This window comes from Solanum dulcamara, chromosome 3 (genome assembly GCF_947179165.1).
Source record: "Solanum dulcamara chromosome 3, daSolDulc1.2, whole genome shotgun sequence".
In the NCBI taxonomy this organism is placed as follows: domain Eukaryota; kingdom Viridiplantae; phylum Streptophyta; class Magnoliopsida; order Solanales; family Solanaceae; genus Solanum; species Solanum dulcamara.
The window spans coordinates 51,122,536-51,148,126 of NC_077239.1; positions in this window are offsets into that span (position 1 = coordinate 51,122,536).

Here is a 25,591-nt window from a genome sequence, read left to right on the forward strand (position 1 = left end):
AGGTTTTCCATGTTCTTCCACTCTAATAACTCCATAAAAAGAGTTTTTTTTCTTAAGATCAAATACCATGATTTCAAGATCAAATATTTCCTTCAAGAAAGCTAGTATTATTCGAGTTTCGATTATAATATCAATCTTCCAGGAATGTAAAGCTACCCAAAACGTGAATTGAGATCACCCATGTGCCTTACATCTAAATTTTATCATCAAGGAGTTGAGCTGAGTTTTAGCCCTAGTTTCTTTATTCATTGAGTTCTATATAATCATGCATTAAGATTATTATTGTTTCTACAACTTGAATTTGTGAGATTGTTATTCATGATTTTATTCACATGAATTCTAGTTGAGTTGATGATCATTATATTAAGATGCATTTATTTTGAGTTGATGAGAATGGTTTTCATTATTTAAATAAAGTATGATTTTAAATTGAATCTATGCATATTTTATGGAGTTTTGAACGAGCATGAGCATTGAGTTTAAATGAGTTGTGTTTTGAGGAATCCCGTAACAACCATTTTGATCTTGAAAGACTTGATTCTTAATAAATTTTTTCTTTATAAACATATATTTGAGAATGAGTTGCGTTCGAAAAGTTCTTAAACTTCTACTATTTTGAACATGAGCATTTTTAAATATAAATGATTGTTTAAGATAATATTTTGATAAGGTATGAATGAGTTTGAAAGCATGTTTTAAATGAAAGAATTTGATGATTAAGATGAGATTGAGTTTGATAAGAGTCCAATGAGACTAGATGAGATGATTTGATTATTTTGATTTGATTGATTATATGAGCATATTGAGTCTATTGGGAGTAGTATTGAGAAACGATTTGGGTAAGAGTAAATAACAACTAGAACCCTATAAACTACGCAACCAACGTAGGATAGAGGCTATGTCTCTCTAGTCCCAAAATGATGGATTTTATTAATTGTGAATCCAACGAGGTTGATCGTCCCTTACCCTGGGAAGGTATTGGATGACTACAGCAATGGTAGTGCTAACATTGTATCATGCCTTTCTTCCTCTTTCTTCCTCAACTTACTGGTCATATCCGCGACTTCTACATCTAAATAAATATAGGTGTTTGTTGTATGTAATTTCTATTTGTCTTTGGCATGTTATCAAGGAGAATAGAGTCAAAAACATAATTTATGTCCATGGGAGAACCTCTGACTAAGTTGTTTGTTATAAACTTATTGATTGTGTCCAATGAATGATAGAAATTTTGTAGAAAGATTCAATACGATAATCCATGATTAATACATAAGGCACCCTTCTTTTTAAATCTCAGCCATACTCCATGGATTAGTTCTCCTAGCAGTGTACCTAATTGAGTCATAGGTGAAAATCCAATAAGTGCTGGTATAGCTGCTTAAGAGTACTCAAAACTAGTGGAACCTACATATTATCAATGCAAAACCATTCAGTGTAGGTGCCTAAAATAATGTGTTTCCCTCTGAGCTTGTGTTGCACTAGCAAAATGCAGGTTCCATATTGTTGGACGTTAGTTCCTGGGTGAATTTTGTTTTAGATCCTTCATTATTCATATTCCAAGAAATGCCTGCATATAAGACAAGATGGTTCTAAAATATCTTCCATTAACATTATAATATAACAATAATTCATCAATACTGACTCATCAGCTTCCTCCACCTTTCCTCCTACCATGACCTTAAGTAGATTGTCGGCCTATTTAATAAAGAGATTAATGAGGATCACTAAGGCTAAAATAGATCACCTCTACTCAAACTTAGGCACAGACTAATAAAATTTGTTATCCTCCCACAGTGATAACGTGCACCTAAACCAAGTTTACTCTACACAATGTGCAAATTACCATACTACATACATAGAGGATTATGCTATCTGTCAAGACCAAAGCCTAGGACCTAGATATGACACGATGAATGAGACACCTAGAGGTAAATCACCCAAGACACTTAGAATTTATTTAGCTTTTCATAGGTAATAACATTCAATACTAAGCATAAATAAAAGGGATAATAGGACTAAGGGAAACAACTTAGAATAGGGGTCAATATTAAAATTAAATATCATCCATTTATGTCTAAGCATAACTTAGAATAGGGGTCAACATTAAAATTAAATATCATCCATTTATGTCTAAGCATACCTCTACTAAAATACTTCGTGGGGGCTAAGACATGTAATATCCCTCAAAATGCTAAGAAGTGCATTAAGAATGCTTGGGATTATGCCGCTCATGTAGTGCATTATCCTTAATCTTTTTGAAAAATCCAAGTTCGAAATATCGATCAGGGGGGTCAAAACCTACAGGAAAATAGTTTCGATGAATTTTTAGTATTCGTATATCAAAAGATAGATTTCTCAAGGAACTACGCAAACCAATAAGGTGCACGACAAGTTTACATCATAGACTTGTTCGCCTCTTCGCTGCGAACCTAGCAATGATTTTCTCACCGAATTTAGTTTTTAGTAAGGGCACTTTAGACTTTTCCTAAATTATTAGATAATGAACCTAGACATTTTTAGGACCTAATTCAAATCTATAAATTGACCTAAACCTCTAATTCTATTCATTCTTCTACAATTGACCTACTCAAATATTTCTCTCTCTACAAAGGACTATCAAAGACTCCATTGAAGACTTCAAGTAAATTCACTCAAGCTCTCCATCAAAACTCTCAAGTTCTTCCAAATTATTTGGTATTTTCACTTAAGGTATGTGGGTATTGATTCATGGATCCTTTCAATCGAGAAGCCTATTAAATTTCTCAAGTTTTCTATCAAATTAAAGTATGGTATTTTATGGGTTTTATGATCTCTATTACTATTGCATGAATTATAATTCAAAGTATGATCATGAATCTATTTTGATATACATTGATGGTTATTGCATTAAATTGAAGAGTTTTTTTCATGAATTCTTTTATTTTGATCCCTAGGGTTCATGATGTAAATTATGATTATTTTGAATTATACTTCCAAGAGATATTATCAATATGAATTATGTATGCGTTGATATAAAGTTTATGATCATGCATGTTATTAAGTCAATTATATAATTTTCAAAGTCAACTGATTATGCAATTGAGTTCTACTCTAAGTTCAAGGTATGAATTTCATGCAAGTTATGAAGTAAGGTGACTTAGGGCCCTATGTGGTGACCTAAGGCCTAAGAGGTTACTTAGGGACCTATCTGGTGACCTAAGGCCTAACGATATGAATTATGAAAATATGAGTGTAATGATGAAAGGACAATTCTCACATTACAAGTATGTTATGAAAATAAGTTATTCTATGATTTCAAATCTATGATCATTACAATGATATATGCAATTATGATTTTGATGGTATGCATGTATTCCGTGGGATTTGACTTAGCACCGAGTGGACTTGAGGTGGGGGCCCTATCAAAAGAATTAGTAGCAGACTCATGTCCCATAAACTATGTGCCACTGTAGGTTACCTTCATGGCCTAGCTATTGGATCCACATATAGAGTATGTATGACCTGCCTAGCGGGGTAGAGTCTACCTTGCAAGTAGATTCCCCTCTTTCTTCATTGTATGGGGAAACAACAAGATTCTATGTTATAGCTCGCATGGTCTTATTATCAGTTATGGTACCTATTCCACATATGCATGATCTCTTATGTATGCTATGATTTTAAATTATACTTTTTAAATTCTTTGGTCAATATGATTTTCTCATGACTTTACTTATCTCATCTTATCATGTGTTTTACTTGACCATTGCATTCCATGATTTACGTTGCATATATTTTCTCATACTTAGTATACTCCAACATACTAATGCATTATTTTTACCTACATTGTCTTATAATATAGGGGTTGAGGTTGAAAATCATACTAATCTATGTGGCTAGTTAAGCTTTCCTATCCAGCGGTGTTTTAAGTCCTTATTTATTGGGGACTAGTTATCGAGTTAGTTATTATTTTCAAAGACTTTTTCTATATTTCATATTGAGGGTGAGGTAGGTACATGTCTTTTCCCCCACCCATATTCATAAGTAGAGGCATCTAGTTGGATAAATATTTTAAGTTTATGTTGTCAATTGTCGCTCTTAAATTTCTATTCATAGTTTAGACTCTCTTATGATGTTTGTGCTTTTTCTGTACCTTATGTATGCTTATGATATGTATAAGAGTCTTAGTTGGATCCCCTTCGAGGTTTTAATCACCGTGTTACAAATTTTCCCTAGGTCGGATCGTGTCAAACCTGGTATCAGAGCATAAGGTTTTTCAAGTGTCCTAGGGTGTCCAACATTCCACGTCAAGTAGAGTCTTATTCATAGGTGTGAAGCGCGCAACACTTATGAGTAGAAGGCTATGAGGAACTTTAGGAATTCTCATATATTTCATGATCCATGTCGTTCTATAGAGTTAACGCAAGACTTTTTTCCCCTAACGGCCTTTCTTTGTAATTTTCAAAAAGACAGCTCCAAGAAGACTGCCATTTCCAAGGGGAAATAATGTTAATGAAGCCCAAGCTCCCCCGTCTCCTCAAGACAATGGTTCCCTACTAGACCAAGTGACTAATGTAGAGTTCTGAACTGCCATTACTATGCTAGCTCGAGTGGTGATCAACCAAGGTGTTGTAACTCCTCCTAATGTTCCTACTCCAGCCTCAAGAGTAAGGGACTTTGCACAACTGAATCCTATAGATATTCATGACTCAAAAGTTGATGAGGATCCTGAAGAGTTCATTGATGAGGTCTACAAGATAGTGAGTATTATGGGGGTGATTTCAGAATAAAAAGTAGAGTTGGTGGCTTACCAACTTAAGGGTGTTCCTTAAATATGGTACACTCAATGGAAGTTGCAGAGGGTAGATGAAGGTCCTATTGAATAAGAAGCTTCCAAACTTGCTTTTCTTGATCACTTTTCCCTCTTGAGTTAAGGGAGGCTAAAGTATTGGAGTTCATAAATCTTAAACAAGGAAATATGGGGATGAGGGACTACGCCCTCAAGTTTACTAATCTATCCAAGTATGCTCCTTCATTGGTTGCTGATCTACATGCCCGAATGAGTAAATTCATATCGGTGGTGTCTGACATGGTTGCTAAGGAATGTCACACCACTATGCATGTTAAGGAGATGGACATATCTCATCTCATGACTTTTGCCGAACAAATTGAAGGAGAAAAGCTCAAGTAAATGAGGATGAGGTATTCTAAGAGGGCTTGGCATGAATGTGGGTTCTCCAATGCTAGGACCATTGGTAGTAGTGGATGCTCTCAACAAGGAGAAAGCTCAGGGAAGATGTTTGCTAAGGATAGGGTACCATACCCTAAATCTCAAGGAGAAGAAGGTGTAAATGCTAGTAACCCTTCTTTTCCTAAGTGTGCAAGGAGTGGAAAACATCATGGAGGAAAGTGCTTGATGGGAATGGGTGCTTGCTATATATGTGGAAAGATGGGCCATAAGCGATCCGAGTGCCCTCTTGTTTCCAACAAGGGTGGAGAAGGTTGTCCTCTAGGAGGTCAAGTGCAACAAGGAACCCAAGCTTAACCTAAGGGTGGCCAATACAACAACCGATTGTATGCTTTTCTTTGCTAGGAAAGAGGTTGATGAGGCTCCCGATGTGGTCACGGGTATGTTATGAGTCTTTAACTTTAATTTTTATGCCTTTCTTGATCTGGGTGCCAAGTTGTATTTTGTTACTCCCTACATTGCTATAATACTTGATGTGTGCCCTGAAGTGTTAATAGAACCTCTTTACATTTATAATCTCATTGGTGATTCGGTATTAGACAAGAGAGCTTATAGAAATTATCCCATATGGGTCTTACATAGAGTTATTCCATATTACCTTCTGGAACTTGGTATGACTAATTTTGATATCATTCTTGGTATGGATTGGTTACATGCCGCTAACGCATCTATATGTTGTAGGACTCATGTGGGTAAGTTTTAATTTCATAACGAGCCTATTCTTGAATAGAAGGGTAATGATTCAGTAGTTAAAGGTAGATTTATCTCATGTATTAAGGCCTAAAAAATGATTTCCAAAATGTGCATTTATCATATTGTGTGAGTTAGGGACATCGATTCCAAAACTCCTACTCTTGAGTCATTCCCTATAGTTAAGAAGTTCTTTGATGTGTTTCCCGATGATTTGCTCGGTATTTCTCCCAACAGGGAAATTGACTTTGTCATAGATCTCCTTCCTGATACCCAGCCTATTTCTATTCCTCCTTACCGTATGTCTCCAGCGAAACTTAAGGAGTTAAAAGAACAATTGAAGGATTTGTTGGATAAGGGTTTTATAAGACTGAGTATTTCACCATGGGGTATTCTCGTGTTATTTTTTAAGAAGAAAGATGGGTCAGTCCAAATGTGTATAGACTACAGACAATTGGATAAGGTCACCATAAGGAACAAATATCCAATTACAAGGATAGATGGCTTGTTTGATCAATTACAAGGAGCAAGTTATTTTCTAAGATTGACCTCTATTTCGGTTATCATAAATTGAGGGTAAAAGAGTGTGATATTCCTAAAATGGCTTTTCGAATAGGGTATGGTCATTTTGAATTTATAGTAATGTTATTTGGTTTGACTAATTCTCTCGCTATATTCATGGATTTGATAAATCGTATTTTCAAGTCATATTTGGATATGTTTGTAGTGGTGTTCATTGATGATATCTTGATTTATTCTTGAAATGAGGAAGATCATATGGGTCACTTTAGGATTGTGTTGCAAATATTAAGAGAAAAGAAATTATTTGCTAAATTTAGTAAGTGTGAATTTTGGTTGAGGGCGGTTGAATTTCTTGGCCACGTGCTGTCCAGGGTTGAGATTAAAGTAGATCCAAAGAAAACAGAGGCGGTCAAGAATTGGCCTAGACCATTATCTCCTTCAGACATTAGGAGCTTTTTGGTCTTAGCCAGATACTAATTAAGGTTTGGTGCAGGGTTCTCATCTATTTCTTCTCCTTTAACTAAGTTGACACAAAAGAAGGCAAAATTCCAATGGTCGGAAGAATGTGAGAAAAGTTTCCAAATATTGAAGGATCGTCTTACATCAGCTTCTATTTTGACATTGTCTGAAGGTTCATTTGGGTTTGTTGTTTATTGTAATGCTTCGCGTGTTGGTTTGGGTTGTTTATTGATGAAACACAATAAGGTTATATCTTATTCCTCCTAGACAACTTCAAGTGCATGAAAGGATTTATCTAATCCATGATCTTGAACATGCGGCGGTTGTGCTTGCATTGAAAATTTGCCGACATTATCTTTATGGGGTCCATGTTGATGTGTCTACCAACTAGAAAAGCTTGCAATATGTGTTTAGTCAAAGATACTTGAACCTTAGGCAAAGAAGGTGGCTTGAACTCCTAAAAGACTATGATATGAGCATATTGTACCATCAGGGTAAGGTAAATATTGTAGCCGATGCTCTTTGTCGGTTGTCTGTAAGTAGTGTTGCACATATTGAGGAAGCTAAAAGGGATTTGGTTAAAGAGGTCCATAGATTGGCACATTTAGGTATGTATTTGGTTTATTCCAATGATGCAGGTGTTCTTATACATAATGGTTCGCAATCGTCTCTTGCGGCAAATGTTAAGGCCAAACAAGATAATGATTCAATGTTGGTCGAATTGAAAAAGTCGGTTGCCAAAAAATCCATTGAGGCTTTCTCCCTGGAGAAGATGGGGTACTGCGTTACGAAGGTCATTTGTGTGTCCCAAATGTTGATAGATTAAGAGAGTTGATATTGAATGAGGCCCATAGTTCTCGGTATTCAATTCATTCGGGATCCACCAAGATATATCGTGATTTGAGGGAAATATATTGGTGGAATGGCATGAAGTAGGACATAGCGGAGTTCGTGGTTAAGTGTCCTAATTGCCAACAAGTGAAAGTTGAACATCAAAGGCTGGGAGATCTAGATCAAGAAATCAAAATTCCTACATAGAAGTGAGAAGATGTGAATATGAACTTTATTACGGATTTGCCTCATACTCGAAGATAACATGATTCTATTTGGGTAATTATGGACCGAATGACCAAATTGGCATATTTTCTACTGGTCAAGACTTCTTATGGTGCCTAAGACTATGCTAAGTTGTACATTTGTGAACTTGTGAAACATCATGGTGTTCCTTTGTCGATTATATCAGATAGAGGTACTCAATTTAGTTCATATTTTTGCAAGTCATTTCAAAACGGTCTTGACACTAAAGTCAAGCTAACAATTCAAACCTTGAAGGATATGTCAAGGGAATGTGTGATTGATCTTAGAGGAAATTGGGATGAACATTTGCCATTAATTGAGTTTACCTACAATAATAGTTATCACTCTAGCATCCAAATGGCTCCTTTTGAAGCCTTGTACGAGAGAAGATGTAGATCTTTGGTTGGGTGGTTTGAAGTAGGTTAGATGGCATTGATTGGTCTAGATTTGGTAGTTGATGCAATGGAGAAAGTAAGGCTCATATGAGAAAGATTGAAAATGGCTCAAAGTCGTCAAAAGTCTTATTCGGACACTAGGAGGAGAGAACTTGAATTTGATGTAGATGATATGGTGTATTTGAAGATTTCACCTATAAATGGGGTAATGGGGTTTGGTAATAAAGGGAAGTTGACCCCTAGATATGTAGGACCCTATAGGATATTGAAGCACATTGGCAAAGTAACATATGAGTTAGAGTTTCCACTTGAGTTGGCTTTTGTTCATCTGATATTTCACGTGTCAATGTTGAGGAAGTTTGTAGGTGATCCAAATTCTATTGTGCCTATGCAGAATGTAAGTATTAAAGAGAATTTGACTTATGAGGATATCCCGATTGAGATTTTAGACCGTCAAGTGAAGAGGTTAAGAAATAAAGACGTTCCATCCATCAAAGTGTTACGGAGGAATCAACAAGTAGAGAGTGCCCTATGAGGACTTAGGGCCTCCCGATTGATATTTTAGACTAGAAAGTGAAGAGGTTAAGAAATAAAGACGTTGCATCTGTCAAAGTGTTATGGAGGAATCAGCAAGTAGAGAGTTTTCTATGAGGACTTAGGGCCTTAAAGACTAAATGGTGACTTAGGGTCCTATTTGGTGACCTAAGACATAACGATATGAATTATGCAAATATGATTGAAATGATGAAAGGTCAATTCTCACATTACAAGTATGTTATGAAATTCAGCTACTTTATGATTTCAAACCTATAATCATTACTATGATATATGTAATTATGATTTTTATGCTATGCATATATTTTGTGGGATTTGACTTAGCACCTAATGGACTTGAGGTGGGGGACCTACCAAAAGCCTTAGTAGTAGCGTCATGTCTCATAAACTACATGCCACCATAGGTTGCCTTCATGACCTAGCTATTTGATCCACATATAGCGTATGTATGACCCACCTAACAGGGTAGATTCTACCTTGGTAAGTAGATTAACCTTTTTCTTCATTGTATGGGGAGCCAAAGGGATTCCATGTTAAGCTTTCCTATCCAACGGTGTTTGTGGTGTGTCCTTATTTATCGGGAACTAGCTATCGAGTTAGTTATTGTTTTCAAAGACTTTTGCTATATTTCATATTGAGGGTGAGGTAGGGACATGTCTAATCCCCCGCCCATATTCATGAGTAGAGGCATCTAGTTGGACAAATATTTTGAGTTTATGTTGTCATGTGACATTCTTAAATTTATATTCATAGTTTAGAATCTCTTATGATGTTTTTGCTTTTGCTATACCTTATGTATGCTTATGATATGTACAAGAGGAATTGGATCCCCTTCGGGGTTTCAATTGCCATTTTATGACTAGGCCCTAGGCTGGGTCGTGACAAGATAGGTCTTTAGCTCACCCTCAAATCAAGTGTCAAAGTACCAAAGATAACTAAAAGTCTATACATATCATGAGCTAAAAAAGCAAATGGGATGTTGTTCTCAAAACATGGGAACTCACTAAAATAGTAGCCTTCAACGATCAAACTAGCCACGATGAGGTGAATATAGAGCAACGCTGGCCCCTACATGGTGATATTATGTAGGCAAAGGAATATGTGTTAGTAATTTGAATTTATTAACTATGTAGGCATGCATGAGCATTTAAGGAGAATTAGAACATTAATATAGTATGAAACATAGTGCAAGGCATGCATAATCAATAATGTAATTAACATTGAAACATTCATTTTGTGGAAATATTACCATAACCGACATTTAAGATCATGCGAGCTATTACATAGAATCCATCATAACCCGCTACGTTGGTGCAGGGAGATACTTGCCGGGTATAGATCCATCACTTCATTTATTTCTTTAACTCTAACCTTGAGGGTTTTTGTGGATCCACTAGGATAAGCCTACAAGGGCTCCTATATTGGCACATAGTTAATGAGACAAGGGGTTGCTACTAGGATTTCCTTATCGAATATCAACTTAATTCCCCTTTCGGTGTTAAGTCAATACCATGGAATAATTCATATAATAAAAACATAGTCATTTACATAGCTTTAGCTCATCAACCATCATTGGGTAGAATAACTCATTAAAACCTTTCTTTGATTCAAATATGTAGGAGTTGTCCTTATCACATAGAATCCATTCTTTGGCTAAGAATACCTTTCATCACCATTCAATCATTCTTTCATTTCATAAGTCTCGCTTTAATCATAAACATTTTCTTTCATAAACATTCATTGCAGAGTCTAATCGTTCAAATCAAACTTCATTGAAACATAGTGAAACTAGCTGGGTTTCATTTAATCAACTATCACCTCATTTAAATCAATGCTAGCATGCATGAGAGTAATGGAACGCATCAATTAAAACATCTTAAAACAACCCACCAATACATTTTAAAACTAGTTTCATGACTTCATAAAAGGACCTCGATAAATCATCCATTTTATGTAAATACGAGTTAGTATAAGTTAAGATAGACATATAAACTTCAAATATTCAAGAATCTATATATTTGGAATCATAATATAAAAACCCATAAAATTTCAACATTTGAAATGAACTATTATATTTTGAAAATACTTGGGCTCCATGGGTGGAAGAACACATACCTTGGGGAAATAAATCCCAATGCAAGCTTGAAAGTGGAGACTTGAAGTTTTAAGGAAACCCTAGCTTTCTTGGTGAAGAGGAAGACCTTGAGAGGTTAGGGTTTTGACTTTTAGAATATGAGTGAGCAAAATTAATTTGGAAAGACTTAGGGTACTTTAGATAAGTAAGATTCAGCTCCCAAAATGACCTTACTTTGCTTATAAAGCACAAGAAAAAACCAAAATACACTTTTTAAAAGTGGCCAGTCTGGGCTTCACAGAGGACCCATCACGATCTATGGTGCTTACCATGAACCTTGGTGGTATCCCATGGTAAATGACTTGGAGAAGGAAATCTTTGGGTTTACAGGAAAGTTTTTGAAGTTTCTCCATGGAGACCTTTACTATCTGTGGAGGGCTCTATGTATTGTGAACCATGGCCATGGTGTAGGACCTGTAAGAGGAATTGCAGGAGTGACACGGAGTACACCAAGGTCTGTGAAGAGCTTCACGGACCATGGTGGTCATTCGTGGTCATTGCCTTGGAATGATTTTTGAGGCTTTAAGGGAGAGTCACCATGAAGGGCACTACTGTCCGTGATGCTTACCACAGTCCGTGGTCCCTCATTGTGGTCCCTTCACTACAGAGTCTGTGGCACCTCATTGTGGTCCCTTCATGGAGAACCCATCACGGTCTATGGAGCTCGAAATTTCTGAGGTCTTAAAATATCTCCCCCTTAGGTTTTTTCATCCTCAAATGAGAATTATTAGCATAGAAAAAGAATCGGCATGAGGACTAGTAATCCAATATAAATACTATGACACTTTAAATTCATAGAACATGAGATCTTTAAACTTAGCATAAAACAAGACTTTAAAATTTAACTCCATGAACATGCATGTATATGAAAGACTTGGGAAAATGTGAAATGTAGGAGTCTTAAACAATTCATGAATAACTTTATACCTTAGGCTTGAGTAGAATGGAAGAGATGAGAGTATCATTTTATCATATCTGTTTCCACTTCCTATGTAGCACTTTCAACATGTTGATTCCTTCAAAGGACTTTAATGGATGCAACTTCTTCTTTTTTCAATCTCTTGACTTGATGGTCAAGAATTTCAATCGGAACTTCTTCATAGGTCAAGCTTTCTTCAACATTCACTATATAAGGGCATAATGGAACTAGGATCACACACATATTTCCTCAACTAAAACACATAGAACACCAGATGCACCATGGACTTCTCCAATGGAAACTCCAAATCATAAACAACCATACCAACATGCCTCAAGATTCTATAAGGCCCTACATACCTAGGGCTAAATTTTCACTTCTTACTAAACTAAGTTACACCCTTTATAGGGGAAACCTTCAAGTACACCCAATCATCTACACTAAACTCAAGATCCTTTTTTGTAGTATCGGAATAAGACTTTTGACGACTTTGAGCCATCGTCAACCTTTCTCTAATGACTCTCACCTTCTCCAAAGCACCAAGTACCAAAGTGGGATGCATCATCTCACCTACTTCAAACCAACCAATCGGAGATCTACATCATCTCTAGTATAAAGACTCAAAAAGTGCCATCTCAATGCTTGAGTGGTAGCTATTGTTGTAGGCAAAATCGATAAGCAGTAGATGATCATCCCAACTCACTTTGAACTTCAATACATAAGCCCTCAACATATTCTCTTGTGTTTGAATTATCCATTCGGCTTGCCCACCAGTTTGAGGATGGAATATGGTGCTTAGCTTCCTTTTTGGAATGATCTCCAAAAATGAGAAGTGAATTAGGTACCAAGATATGAGATAATCAGAAAAGGTCCATGATGTAACATTACCAGTTCCTAAATATACAACTTAGCACAATCCTCAACACTATAAGATGTCATTACTGGTAGAAAGTGAGCAAACTTTGTCATCCTATAAAAACAATCACCCAAATTGAATCATGATATTTCTGAGTATGAGGCAAGCCCACTACAAAATCCATATTCACATCTTCCCACTTCCAAGTGGATATTTCAATGTCTTGTTATAGGCCACCCGACCTTTGATGTTCGTCCTTAACTTGTTGGTAATTCGAGCATTCGGCCACGAACTTGCTATGCCCTTTTTCATGCCACCCCACTAATAAAGCTCTTTGAAGTCTCGCTACATTTTGGTTGAAATGGGATGAATAGAGTGGAGAGAACTATAGGTCTCCTTCAAGATGAAACCCCTTAGGCCATCCACACCAAGAACACATAATCATCCTTGGTAGTGAAGTACCCCATCGAAGACTTCTACATTCTTTTCTTTCACCAACCTCTTTAACTCTACTAATGTTGGGTCAAGGTCTTGTTTTGACTTAACATGCACCACCATAGATGATTTGGACCCATTGTGAACAACTATACCACCATCATCGGAACCACTCAACTTCACTCCTAATCTAGCCAACCAGTGAACATCCTTTACCAATTCCCTCGTTCCTTCATCCACATAAGCCACACTACCCATAGATACTCTATAAGTGTATCGGAAAGAATATTGACCTTACCTGGATTGTAATTCACACCTATGTCATAGTTCTTGATGAGTTTTAGCAACCTCCTTTGCCTTAGATTGAGGTCCTTTTGGGTGAACACATATTTGTGACTCTTGTGATCAGTGAACACATCCACATGTACCCCATAGAGATAATGCTGCCAAATCTTTAGAGCAAATACAATGGCTTCTAACTCAAGATCCCTGGTAGGATAGTTCCGTTTATGTACCTTCAATTGTCTAGAAGTATAAGCTATAACTTTGCCATTTTGAATCAAGACATAACCCAAACAAATCTTTGAAGCATCGTAACAAACCACAAACCCTTCTAAGCCTTCTATTAGAGTCAAAATAAGAGCGGAGGTAAGTCGATCTTTCAAAGTTTGGAAACTCTTTTCACACTCATCCGTCCATAGGAACTTGCCTTGTTTTGAGTAAAATTTGTCATAGGAGATGAGGTGGAAGAGAACCCTTTAATGAACCTTCTATAATACTCGACTAGAACTAAGAAGCTCCTAACATCCAAAGGAGACAATGGTATAGGTCAATTCTTGACTGCCTCTATTTTGTTATGATCAACCTTGATCCCATCACCAGATACTATATGACAAAGAAACACCACCTATATCAACCAAAATTCATACTTACTAAATTTTGCAAACAATTGCTTATCCCTCAAGGTTTGAAGCACAACCATCAAATGGTCCTTATGCTCTTCATCACTATGAGAGTAAATCAGGATGTCATTAATGAAGATCACCATGAATTTATTAAGGTAGGGTTTGAACACCCTATTTATTAGGTCCATAAAAATTGTCGGCACGTTCATTAATCCAAAATACATCACTACAAACTCAAAGTGACCATACCTTGTTTGGAATATCATTTTGGGAATTTCACACTCCCTCACCCTTAGTTGATGATATTTAGACCAAACATCAATCTTGTAGAAATGAGTTTCCACTTGCAATTAATCAAACAAATCACCTATCCTAGGGATTGTGTACTTATTCCTAATGGTTATCTTGTTCAGTTGACAGTAGTCTATGCACATTTAATGCAACCTATCCTTCTTTCTGACAAACAACATAAGAGCACCCTATAGTGAAAAACTTAGCCTTATGAACCCTTTCTCCAACAAGTCTTTTAATTGTTCCTTTAACTCCTTTAATTCCACCAGAGCCATGTGGTAGGGAGGAATAGATATAAGTTAGGTATCAGAGAGAAGATCGATACCAAAATCAACTTCCCTTTCAGAATGGACACTGGGAAGATCATTAAGGAATACATCGGAAAACTCATTGACCACGGGAACCGACTCAATATAAGGACTTTAAGAGTCCACATCCCAAACCCTCATAATGTGATAGATGTAACCCTTAGAAATTAACCTTTGGGCCTTAACAAATGAAATAAACCTACCCTTTAATACTGAATCATGACCCTTCCATTCAAAAATTGACTCATTTGGGAATTAAAACTTGACTCTATAAATTATACAATCTATAGAAGCATAGGATGCATGGAACTAGTCCATACCAAGAATAACATCAAAATCTACTATGTAAATCTCTATGAGATCACAAGAACAACTTTATGCAAGATTGAAATGGGAGAATGCTTATAGACCTTTTTAGCAACAACTGACTTACTAACGGGGGTGGACACCAAATAAGGCTCTATTAACATTTTGGGTAATATGTCAAACTAATTAGCTAGGAATAGAGTAACAAATGACAAATTGGCACCTGTATCTAATAATGTAGACACATCAAAAAAAAAACTTTAACATATTGGTAACAACATCGGGTTGTTTCTCAACTTCTTATCACCCATGCAAAACATAAAAATGGTTGGCGCATTGGGCACCTCCTTGAGCTTGTTGACTATGAGCAATTTGGCCTTGAGGCCTACTACTACCTTTACAATCTCTAGAATGGTGACCCGACTTACCACACTTAAAGTATGCATTGGAGCTGACTAAGCATTCCCCTGTATGATTCCTCTTACACTTCTTGCAAGCGGGGGGACCTTGAGCACCAATATTCCATATTGGAACCATTGAGTTAGCACTCTTGTACTTGTTGAACCTTGGAGGAGGAGTATTAGTGGAACCTTATCCCATAAACCATTGCCCACTTTGTCCCTTTCCACCACTACTATAACTGGACCTTTGATGAATGAACCCTCCACCATCCACTCTAGGTTTCTTGAACCCTTTTGACCTCTCTCTAAATTTCTCATCTTCAATTTGCTCTGCATATTTAATGAGTTAGGAGATGCCCATATCTTTTACCAATATGGTCGTCTTGCACTCTTTAGATACCAAACTAGAAAAACCAGAAATAAACTTTGGTCATCCTTGCCCTTGGATCCAAGACCATGAAAGGAGAATACTTAAACAATTTAGTGAACTTCATGGAATATTCCCTCACACTCATTCCCCCTCAGCGAATATTGATGAAATCCTAGATCCTTGCCTCCTACAGCTCCAAAGAAAAGAGGCGGTCTAGGAAGCCCCCCTTGAATTCTTCACATTATATAGTGTTATGCCCCATACTTTTAAACTCAGATTGTCTTATAAGTTCCTTAGACATTATTATGTGAGCCGGATAATCTATAACATTATTAAATAAATCCAAGGAAGGGAGAATGTGACACCCCACAGTAGGGAAGGTTGGAAATATGGCTATGAGTAGTCAAAAGAAGTTGGAGGCCAAGTAAGGAGTCGTAGGACTCGACTTACCTATGTAAGCTACTAAATTAGAAGTCCTACACACTTAAGCTACTTGAGTACACGTCGAGATTAAGTAGAAAGGAGTGCATAGGCTCTTGAAGTAAGACAAGATTATGAGCTCACGAAAGAGAAATAAGGAAAAGACGCGCCTACTCGAAGAAAGTAGGTGATGCACCTACTCAGACAAGTAGGTGATGCACCTACTTAGGGTCAAGTAGATGACGCAGAAGCTTGGGGTGGACCCCACTTCCCATATGGCAGCATGTGATTGGCCGAACAAGTTGAGGTGGCACCCTAGGAGACTGCCATGTGTCACCCTAGGGGGCTGCCACGTGGTACCTTCTAAAGAGGTGTATATATATGTATTATATGACTCTTAACTCTTTCATTATCCAAAAATCAGCCAAGAACATAGAGAGAATAATGTGAAGAAAGAAAGGAACAAGGCAACCATGGTTTTGAGAAATTAAAGGTAAGTTCTTCAATTTTTCTCCATGAATTAATTATCTAATGTGTTCCTCAGAAATGTAGAGGTGTATATATGTGTATTAGGATGAATAATGAGTCGTTACTTCAGCCTTACACTTGGAAACTTGATAAAAAGTTGAAACAATAAAGAGAGAAAACGTTAAGAGCTAGTTTACAAACCCATTTTTGAATGGGACTATTATTAGTAATATTAGTATAACCTCTTGTGTACAGCTTCATATTAATGATTCAATATGTTTTGGAAAGGTATTACATAGGTATATAACTTTCATTTAGACTTTAAAATCTAATTTTGCTTTTGTCTGCTCGAAAGAGGGTGATGAAATATAGAGGAGGTACTATCCAGATTTTGGTTTGGACATCTTACACGGACTGTTGTTGGTATTTTGGGTATATATTTTTGTACAGAATTGATGTAGGGGTGATTCAAATTTTTATGCGACCCTAAGACACATGTATATAACTTTCATGAGGACATAAAGCCTGTTTCCCTCAATTACCCCTTCGAAATGAAGAGACAATGCAAAATAGTAAGCTGTCCAGAATTCACATTTTGATAGTTTGGAGTGAGTTGTTTGGGGTTTGTATTATGTAATGTTGGTGTGAATTGATTGTATATATATTGCAGGTTTTTTTTTTTGGATGGCTGTAGTTATTAGGGGTGTGATTGGAAATTCGGATAGGGTATATTATAGGGGAGGTGCTGCCCGATTTCCATCAACTCTTTAACTAGTTAAGGAACTAGTCGAGAAGACAAGCGAGGAAATGAGTTTTGTGAATACTCGTGTATAATTAAAGGTGCTGAACAGTCAAGGGTTGTTAATATTCGTATATCTTTCATATTGAATAGGTTCAAAAGAAGATAAGGCGAATGTGATAAAGAGTAACTCATAAGAGATATGTAAAGCTTTCTCTTGGCATATTTTGATATAAGTACGTACAACTATCTTTCTTTCATTTTGGCAAGTCTTATCCTTAAGTGAATTGTCTATGGAATGTGGGGATAATTCCATTCCTAGAACTCCAGATATGCCTCATAATCCCTAACTACAGTTAGGTGTTGACACCCCTATAAGAATTGAGCATTGCCTGTTAAGGCTTCTACGTGCTAAAGAGTAGTGTATAGGAAACTATCTTTCCTTTCTCTTGATATGTACTTGGTATAAAAATGAGATTATGATGCCATAGTGGTTCACCGAGCCCCAGGATGGGTCGGGTACGAGATATGTATATAATGACCACCTGAAGGAAAGTACAAACTATATAGAGTTTACTCTCTTTCTTTTCTGGCATGTCTTAGTTGTAAGTTAAATATGATGTGGGCTCCGGAGTAACTCCATTCTTCACATCTCCTATTTACTTTTGAATATTGCATTCTGATAGTAGTTAAACTATTTCCCTGGAAACTTCTATATGTTCAAGAGGTACCAAATGTACAGGCTCCAAGTCTTAAAGACTATACGAGACTAAGTGTTTTGATTTGATAAATGAATTGGACCTATGTTAATACATGTATAGGGTCCCCGAGATTAATTTTAAGGCAACCTATAGTGGCATTTAGAGGACACGTGAGATGACTACAGTGTTACTCAGGTCCTCAAACAAAAGCTTAACTTTCTTATTTTGTCGAGTCTCTGATAATGATTTAATAGGTTAGAACCCCCCCCCCCCAAAAAAAAACATCTACATTCAATAATGAAAACATATAAATACACCAAAACAACCCTAACTGAAATTGAAATAGACCCCTCAATGGACCATCTTCATAGTTTGTGAAGACCTCTACGGGTATGACGTGGTCTTGGGAATAGACTTGGTCAAGTATGGCATAAAGTGCATTTTATGGGAGCAACCACATTCTGAGGTTGTCATGACGATCGTGGTGGCCCTTATGAAGATGTCCTGACTCCATGGTTGAAAAGGTTCAACTTTATAGACCACTTGACAGTCCGTGAACATGACCACAGACTGTAGACCCAGTCGTGCATTTCACTTAAATTCTTCCCTTCTTTCTTGGCCTTTTAAAGGCAAATTTCCATGAAGCATGGTGCTCAGTACGGCCCGTAAAGGTCCTTGTCATCCCCACCTGGTGATATTTTTCTATGATTTACATCTTGAACTCGATTTTCAACTTTCCAACCTTTGGGTATGACACATGATTACCTCGAAATTATAAATAAAGACTTAAAATGACTTGAAAAGCTTTGAATATTAAGAGGTGTCACCAAAGATGGATAGAAATATGATATTTAATGATTTTCCTGGACGAATGCAGTCTAACATTGTGATTAGGTTTTCTTACATGGGATGATTAAAGGTCTAGACAAAATTCTAAGAATTTGGTTGAAACTCTTGAACCCTAGCTTCTTCTCTTCTATCCAATTCTTGCTCCCAAAAGATACTAAGTGTTAATGAGAGAAAATACTCAATGGTTACTGATAAAGGATTAATTTTTATCATAAAAGGCCTAAGTTTTTATTTGGGAAATATGGGAAACACAATGTTACCCCTAATTAAAAATGGACTCAGGTTGACTACAGACCCTTCTATAGACATTAGAATCTTCTATGGACTATAAAAGACTTATCGTTGAAGTAATTTTCCTTAATTGGGACTTTTTAGAAATTGATCATTAGGTCTATGACAAGGCTTCTATGGGTCATATACTATAGGACAAGTCGTGAAGTCTACTCCTGGAACTCAATTGTGGTTTTTGGGCTAGGGGTCTATGGACCTTTTTCTGAATTGTACAAAAGTTTATAGGACCTAAGTGCACATTCCAGTAGCTATTGGAATATGTAATCGACTTTATGACTAACCCTACAGGTTGTAGGGTGATCAAAAAATCATAAAACTTGGTCGTAGAAGGTACCTTGATCATTGAATTTTGAATACGTGTCATGGGGTTATATGAGCCCCTCTTGTGCCTGTACTGCACTTACAATGTTATATTTTCTAATTTTTCTCTAAGTTTTTGTAATTTATCTATATTAAAATGGCACAGAGTTTTACATATTAACATTAAGATTGAATCCTTATGTTCCTATCGAATCTCTATGGCATATAAACTACACTTGCCCTGGGCATACCTACAATCCTTTTATTTATTTCCATACCTTCCATAATTAAAGCAACTACAAGTATTTACCAAACACTCTCTCTCAGATGACTCTTCCTATACTTATAACATGTGAGGAAAGAAAGCCCACTAGAAGCATTGCTATGAGACCCCAGAAGTTGGAAGGTTGGAAAATTGAGTTTAAAAGAAAATTTCTTAAAGTTGCACCTTTTTGGGTTTACACTGACCCTTGGAATATGGAAAGGCATCATAGAAGTGCACTGGTAAGTGGGAATTTAAGGGAAGGGGTCTACAAAGAGCTCTATGTGTCATGGTGTGTACCACAAACTGTGAAGTCATCCTTTAACGTGACCCCTCGAGACCCCAAGTTTGATTAACAACCATAATTGGTTCCACATTTCGTGGGACACTTCATGGACCATAGTGGTCTCTATGGAAACCCAACTCCCAGAGGCATGTTTAGGTCACTTTTCATAGACTCCCCAAGACCCATGGAGCTTACCATAAGCTTTGATGTAGCCCTTAGAAGTTGACCTTTCCAAAACAGTCCAACCCTTTTATCTATGAGCCTTTTCATGGACCGTGGAAAGGATAAGGCCTGTGAAAACGCTCCATCCAAGAAACCTATTTAGTTATGTTTTGGGGTGTTTTGGTCCTTTACCCATTATTTAAGTAATGTATTTCGATGGTTTTGGGGTAAAAAAACTATTTTGTTAACTACCCAGAACCCTCATAAATCTCTCCATCACTCCCAATCACCCTAAACTCAAATTAACTATTTAATGTTTTCTCCTTTAGTTCATTGTCACGACCCAAACTAGGGCCAAGACACAACATAAAAATTGGGATACGAGGGACGCCAACCAATCCATCTTACCATACATCTCATACGTAAGGTAAAGAAATATATTAAAAGTGCTGTAAGTAATCAACTCAATAGATGTCCAATAACGACTACATCACATAACATCAAAACATGCCTCTATTCTAGTCTTTGATGGGGGCTTAGTAAAAGATCCTAGCACACCCAAAACCAATAGGAGAAGTAAAAATGGTAGCAACATGGAAAGAAGTCATTGCCCTCGATAAGATGAGGACTCACCAACTCTTGGTATCTAAACATCTTTAGCCATGAATAGGATAGTCATGAATATTGTCCTCCCCTAAATTATGAGATAATATAGGCAAAATGCTCTTTAGTACATAGAAGGTATAAAGTATGTGAGATATGCATGAACAAGTAATTGGAACGGGAACAATATGCCTTAAGATTCATGACCACTTATAATGAACATGAGTAAGGATTAAAAGCATTAGAAAAATATGAAACTCATGGTCAATGCATATTGTAAAACTTCATTATGTAACTCATAGGTTAAGTTCAACTTATGTCAGATAAGACCATGCGAGCTATTACATGGAATCCAATGGAACCCTCACAGAGAAAGGGGAGACTTTAAAATCAACTTTCATAAATATTCATGCATATGAATTACATAGGAGGAAATGAATACGTAAGAGTTGAATTAACTTGAATAAGAACGACTTACTAAATTATTCTTGAGTAGAGGGAAAGAGGTACGAACATCATTTCATCATATCCGCCTCTGCTTCCCAAGTACTAATTTGTACTTGTTGATTCCTCCAAAATGCCTTGACTGATGCAACTTCTTTGTTTCTTAACTTCTTAACTTGCGGGTCTAAAGTTTCCACCATAACTTCTTCAGAAGTCAAATATTTTCAACACTTACACCTTCTAATGGGACAAAATAGTTTGGATCACCCACGAAGTTTCTCAACATAGATACATGAAATACCGGGTGAACCATAGCTAACTAAAGTAGCAAATCTAACTTATAAGACACATTACCAACAGGTCTCGATATCTTATAAGGCCCAACGTATATAGGATTCAATTTTCCTTTCATAGCAAAACACATTACACAATTTATGGGCAAAACTTTCAAATATACCCAATCATCTACCTCAAATTCAAGTTTTTTTTCCTAACACCCTAATAGGACCTTCTCCATAGCATCTATTACCAAATCTGGACCAATCAAGGCTATCTTACCTACTGTAAACCATCCTATCGGGGACTTATATCTTCTCCCATATAATTCTTCAAAAGAAGCCATTTTGATGATAAAGTGGTAACTATTATTTTAGGTAAACTCAATTAATGAAATATTTTCATCCCAACTTCCTTTAAAATAAATAACATTCACCCTCAACAAATCCTCTAGAGTTTGGATCATTCTTTCAGATTGACTGTTGATTTGAGGATGGAAAGCGGTAGTAAACTTAACCTTTGTTTCGAGACCCTTTTGAAATGACTTTAATTGAGTACCTTGGTCCAATATAATAGACAAGGGCATATCATGAAGTCTTATCAATTCAGAAACATACAACATAGCATAGTCTGTGGCACCATAAGAAATCTTAATCGATAGAAAATTAGATGACTTAGTAATCCGATCTACAATAACCCAAATGGAATCATGTTGGTTCTTAGTACGAGGGAAACTAATTACAAAATCCATATTTACATCTTCACACTTCCAAGTAATAATTTCAATATCTTGGGATAGACCTTTCGATATTTGATGCTCAACTTTAACTTATTGGCAATTAGGACACTTAGCCATAAATTCTGCTCTGTCTTTCTTCATGCCACTCCACCAATATACTTCCCTCTCAAATGATGATACATCTTGGTGAAACCCAGATGAATTAAATACTGGGAACTAAGGCACCCTCTTCTACTTCAAATGATCCAATAGGGGATCAACAACTTCTCCCGTACAAGGCTTCAAATGATTCCATCCTGATACTTGAATGATAACTATTATTGTAATAAAACTCAACTAACAATAGGTGATCATCCCAACTTCTTTGAAATTAAGAACACAAGCCCTTAAAATATCTTCTAAAATTTGGATTATTCTTTCGGCTTGTCCATCGGGTTGAGGGTGAAATATGGTACTTAGCTAAACTTTTGTGACATGACCATATTGAAAAGATTTTCAAAAGTAATAAGTGAATTGAGTACCACAATACAAAATGGTGGACAATAGAACACCATATAACTTTTTCAATTCCAAAATATACATCTTAGCATAATATTCAGCACTATAAGAAGTCTTAAACAATAGGAAATGGGCTGACTTGGTCATTCTATCCACTACCACCCAAAAAGAATCATGTTTCTTTCAGGTATAAGGCAAACCCTTTATGAATTCCATCTTCACATCTTCCAACTTCTAAGTAGGAATTTCAATATCATGGGCTAGACATTCCGGTGTTTGATGTTCAACTTTCACTTGTTGGCAGTTTGGACATTCTTCCAAAAACATTTCTATGTCCTACTTCATAACACCCCATCATTACATTTCTCTCAAATCTATATACATTTTGATGGATCCAAAATGTATAGAATATTTAGAGCTATGAGATGAGTTTAATTTCATTTCTCTTAATGTAAACTCATAGTTATGGCTCGATATCCTCTCAAAGTATCATCAAGCACCGTGAATAACCCTCAAGTTCATCAATAAAAAAGATCACCCAGAATCATGTCTCAAGCTCATCAACATCAAATTAGTAATCTGAAATATATGTCAATGGGCCGCCCGGAATTCACCCTTGAGCTTATCAAATAAAATAAAGTGTAGCCCAAAGTCAATAAAAGGGCTTCCCAAAATCATACATCTAGCTCATCATCCATGAAATACCATATATGGAAGTTAGTATGAATAACATATACCAACATGTAAGGCTGATAGTTGTAAATAGAAGTATATCAAAAGATACTGAGAGTTTGGATAGAAATAACCTACAACTCCAATAGCTGAAGTTTGATAAAAATGTAACCTTTCTATGTGAATACAACTAAGTAAGCACCTATACAAATCATATTTCCCTAATGATGAACTATATGATAATCCTGTCATATTGGTAACCCTCTCGATAGTGTAGTAACTAATTAACCATCTTCCTATATTAAATGCCCACTATGGTGGTGTAATACCTAGGTAAACATATGTCCAACACATATGCCTATCGTGGTGGTGTAGAGAACTATAGAGACATCTATTACTGTGTCTACCTGTTGACATTACCCCATTGGTAATGTAACATAAATTCATAATCACTATCACCTACTGAGTCAAACTTTCTCATATCGATTATATCTAATAAATATAGATCATACGCAAGTTGCCTATAAGTGTAAGACCCCAAAAGTTAGAAAGTCCAAAAATGAGGAACAAAAGATGAAATTCTAGAAAATGCAGCTTTTGTCACCAAGTGGCCTTCACGAGACCCACTACGGGCTATGAAGGGCCGCCATCTTGGTCCAGTACCTTTCAATTGGGTTTCATAGGTGAGGATCATGAGGGTCCACCACAAGATGTGTTGTGGACCACAGACAGTTATGGCTCCTGTGGTGGACACCCCTACAAGCCTCTAGTTAGTATCTTTTTTATGATCTAAGTTAACAGATCGTATTGACCTCCACAGATCGTGAAGGTATCCATAGTGGAAATCCTAAAATTATTCCCTGCATCCCTAAGATTCAAGATCAAGTCAATCACCAGAAATGACCACTAGTGGACGTGGTGACCTTAACAGGCTGTGGTAGGTGCTTCCACTATTTCCAACTGTCATTCTTATCTAGAAGATATATGAGCAATCAACTAAATATCTACCTCAATTCCCTATCCCTCTTGAGCTGCTAGAGTTGCAATAGATGTAGGAGGGTCAGCAACCATATCAACCTTATGGATCACTGAAGTTATTGAAGTTGGATGTCTTTCTGAGGTAGCTATAGCTTAGGCTAGCAACCCTAGAATGCTCGGAGAAAAAGACATACTCTAAGCCTCAAATCCATCTCCCTGTTCATTTTTAGGGCAACTAGAAAACTCTCTTGAAGTCATACTGATCAATCATGTATCCGTTTACCTTTTCACCAGTATTTCTAAAATAATAGTATGAATTAGAAATCATATAAACTGACGACTTCGCTTTATGACATGAACTGTCAATGAAAAATGTGAAATAATTTTTAAATGTCATGTAGCCACATGATTATAAGTATAAGTCACAACATAATCATAAGAAAGACTTTACTAAATACGACTTTGTGGATTCCCTAGGACACGAATTCACTCTAATACCAAGTTTGTCAGGCTCCAAAATTGGGGAAGGGCACAAGTGGCCTAAATATTGACTAAATCGAGAACCCAACTATATAATATTTGAAACAATAACACTTAGGCCAGCCAGGTCACTCATAATAGCCACATATACAGACAAGGTCGCAACTACATAAAATTTTAAAAATAACATAAGGTCAGCAAAGCCATTATACAACCAAACTGAGCAATGAAAGCCGACAAGAACATAAAATAAAACGAGATTAAATTGTACATACATGTCCACCATAGCCTCTAATGAGTAAAAACATAGTGCAAAGGACAGGACCTGGCCTATCCATACAAAATTTCAAAACATTACACCATCAAATTATAACATAACTCGTGAAAGAAAAGAGCATACCAACCCTCAATTGAAGTAAAAATCCTATGGAAACTAACCACCAGGGCCTCTAGATGCACCTGCAGTACCACTACAGCATCCCCGAAAAAGGGACATCAGTAAGAATAACATGTACCAGAATGTAAGGCTAAAAATTATAAACCTAAGTATATAAAATATATTAAGAGTTAGGCATA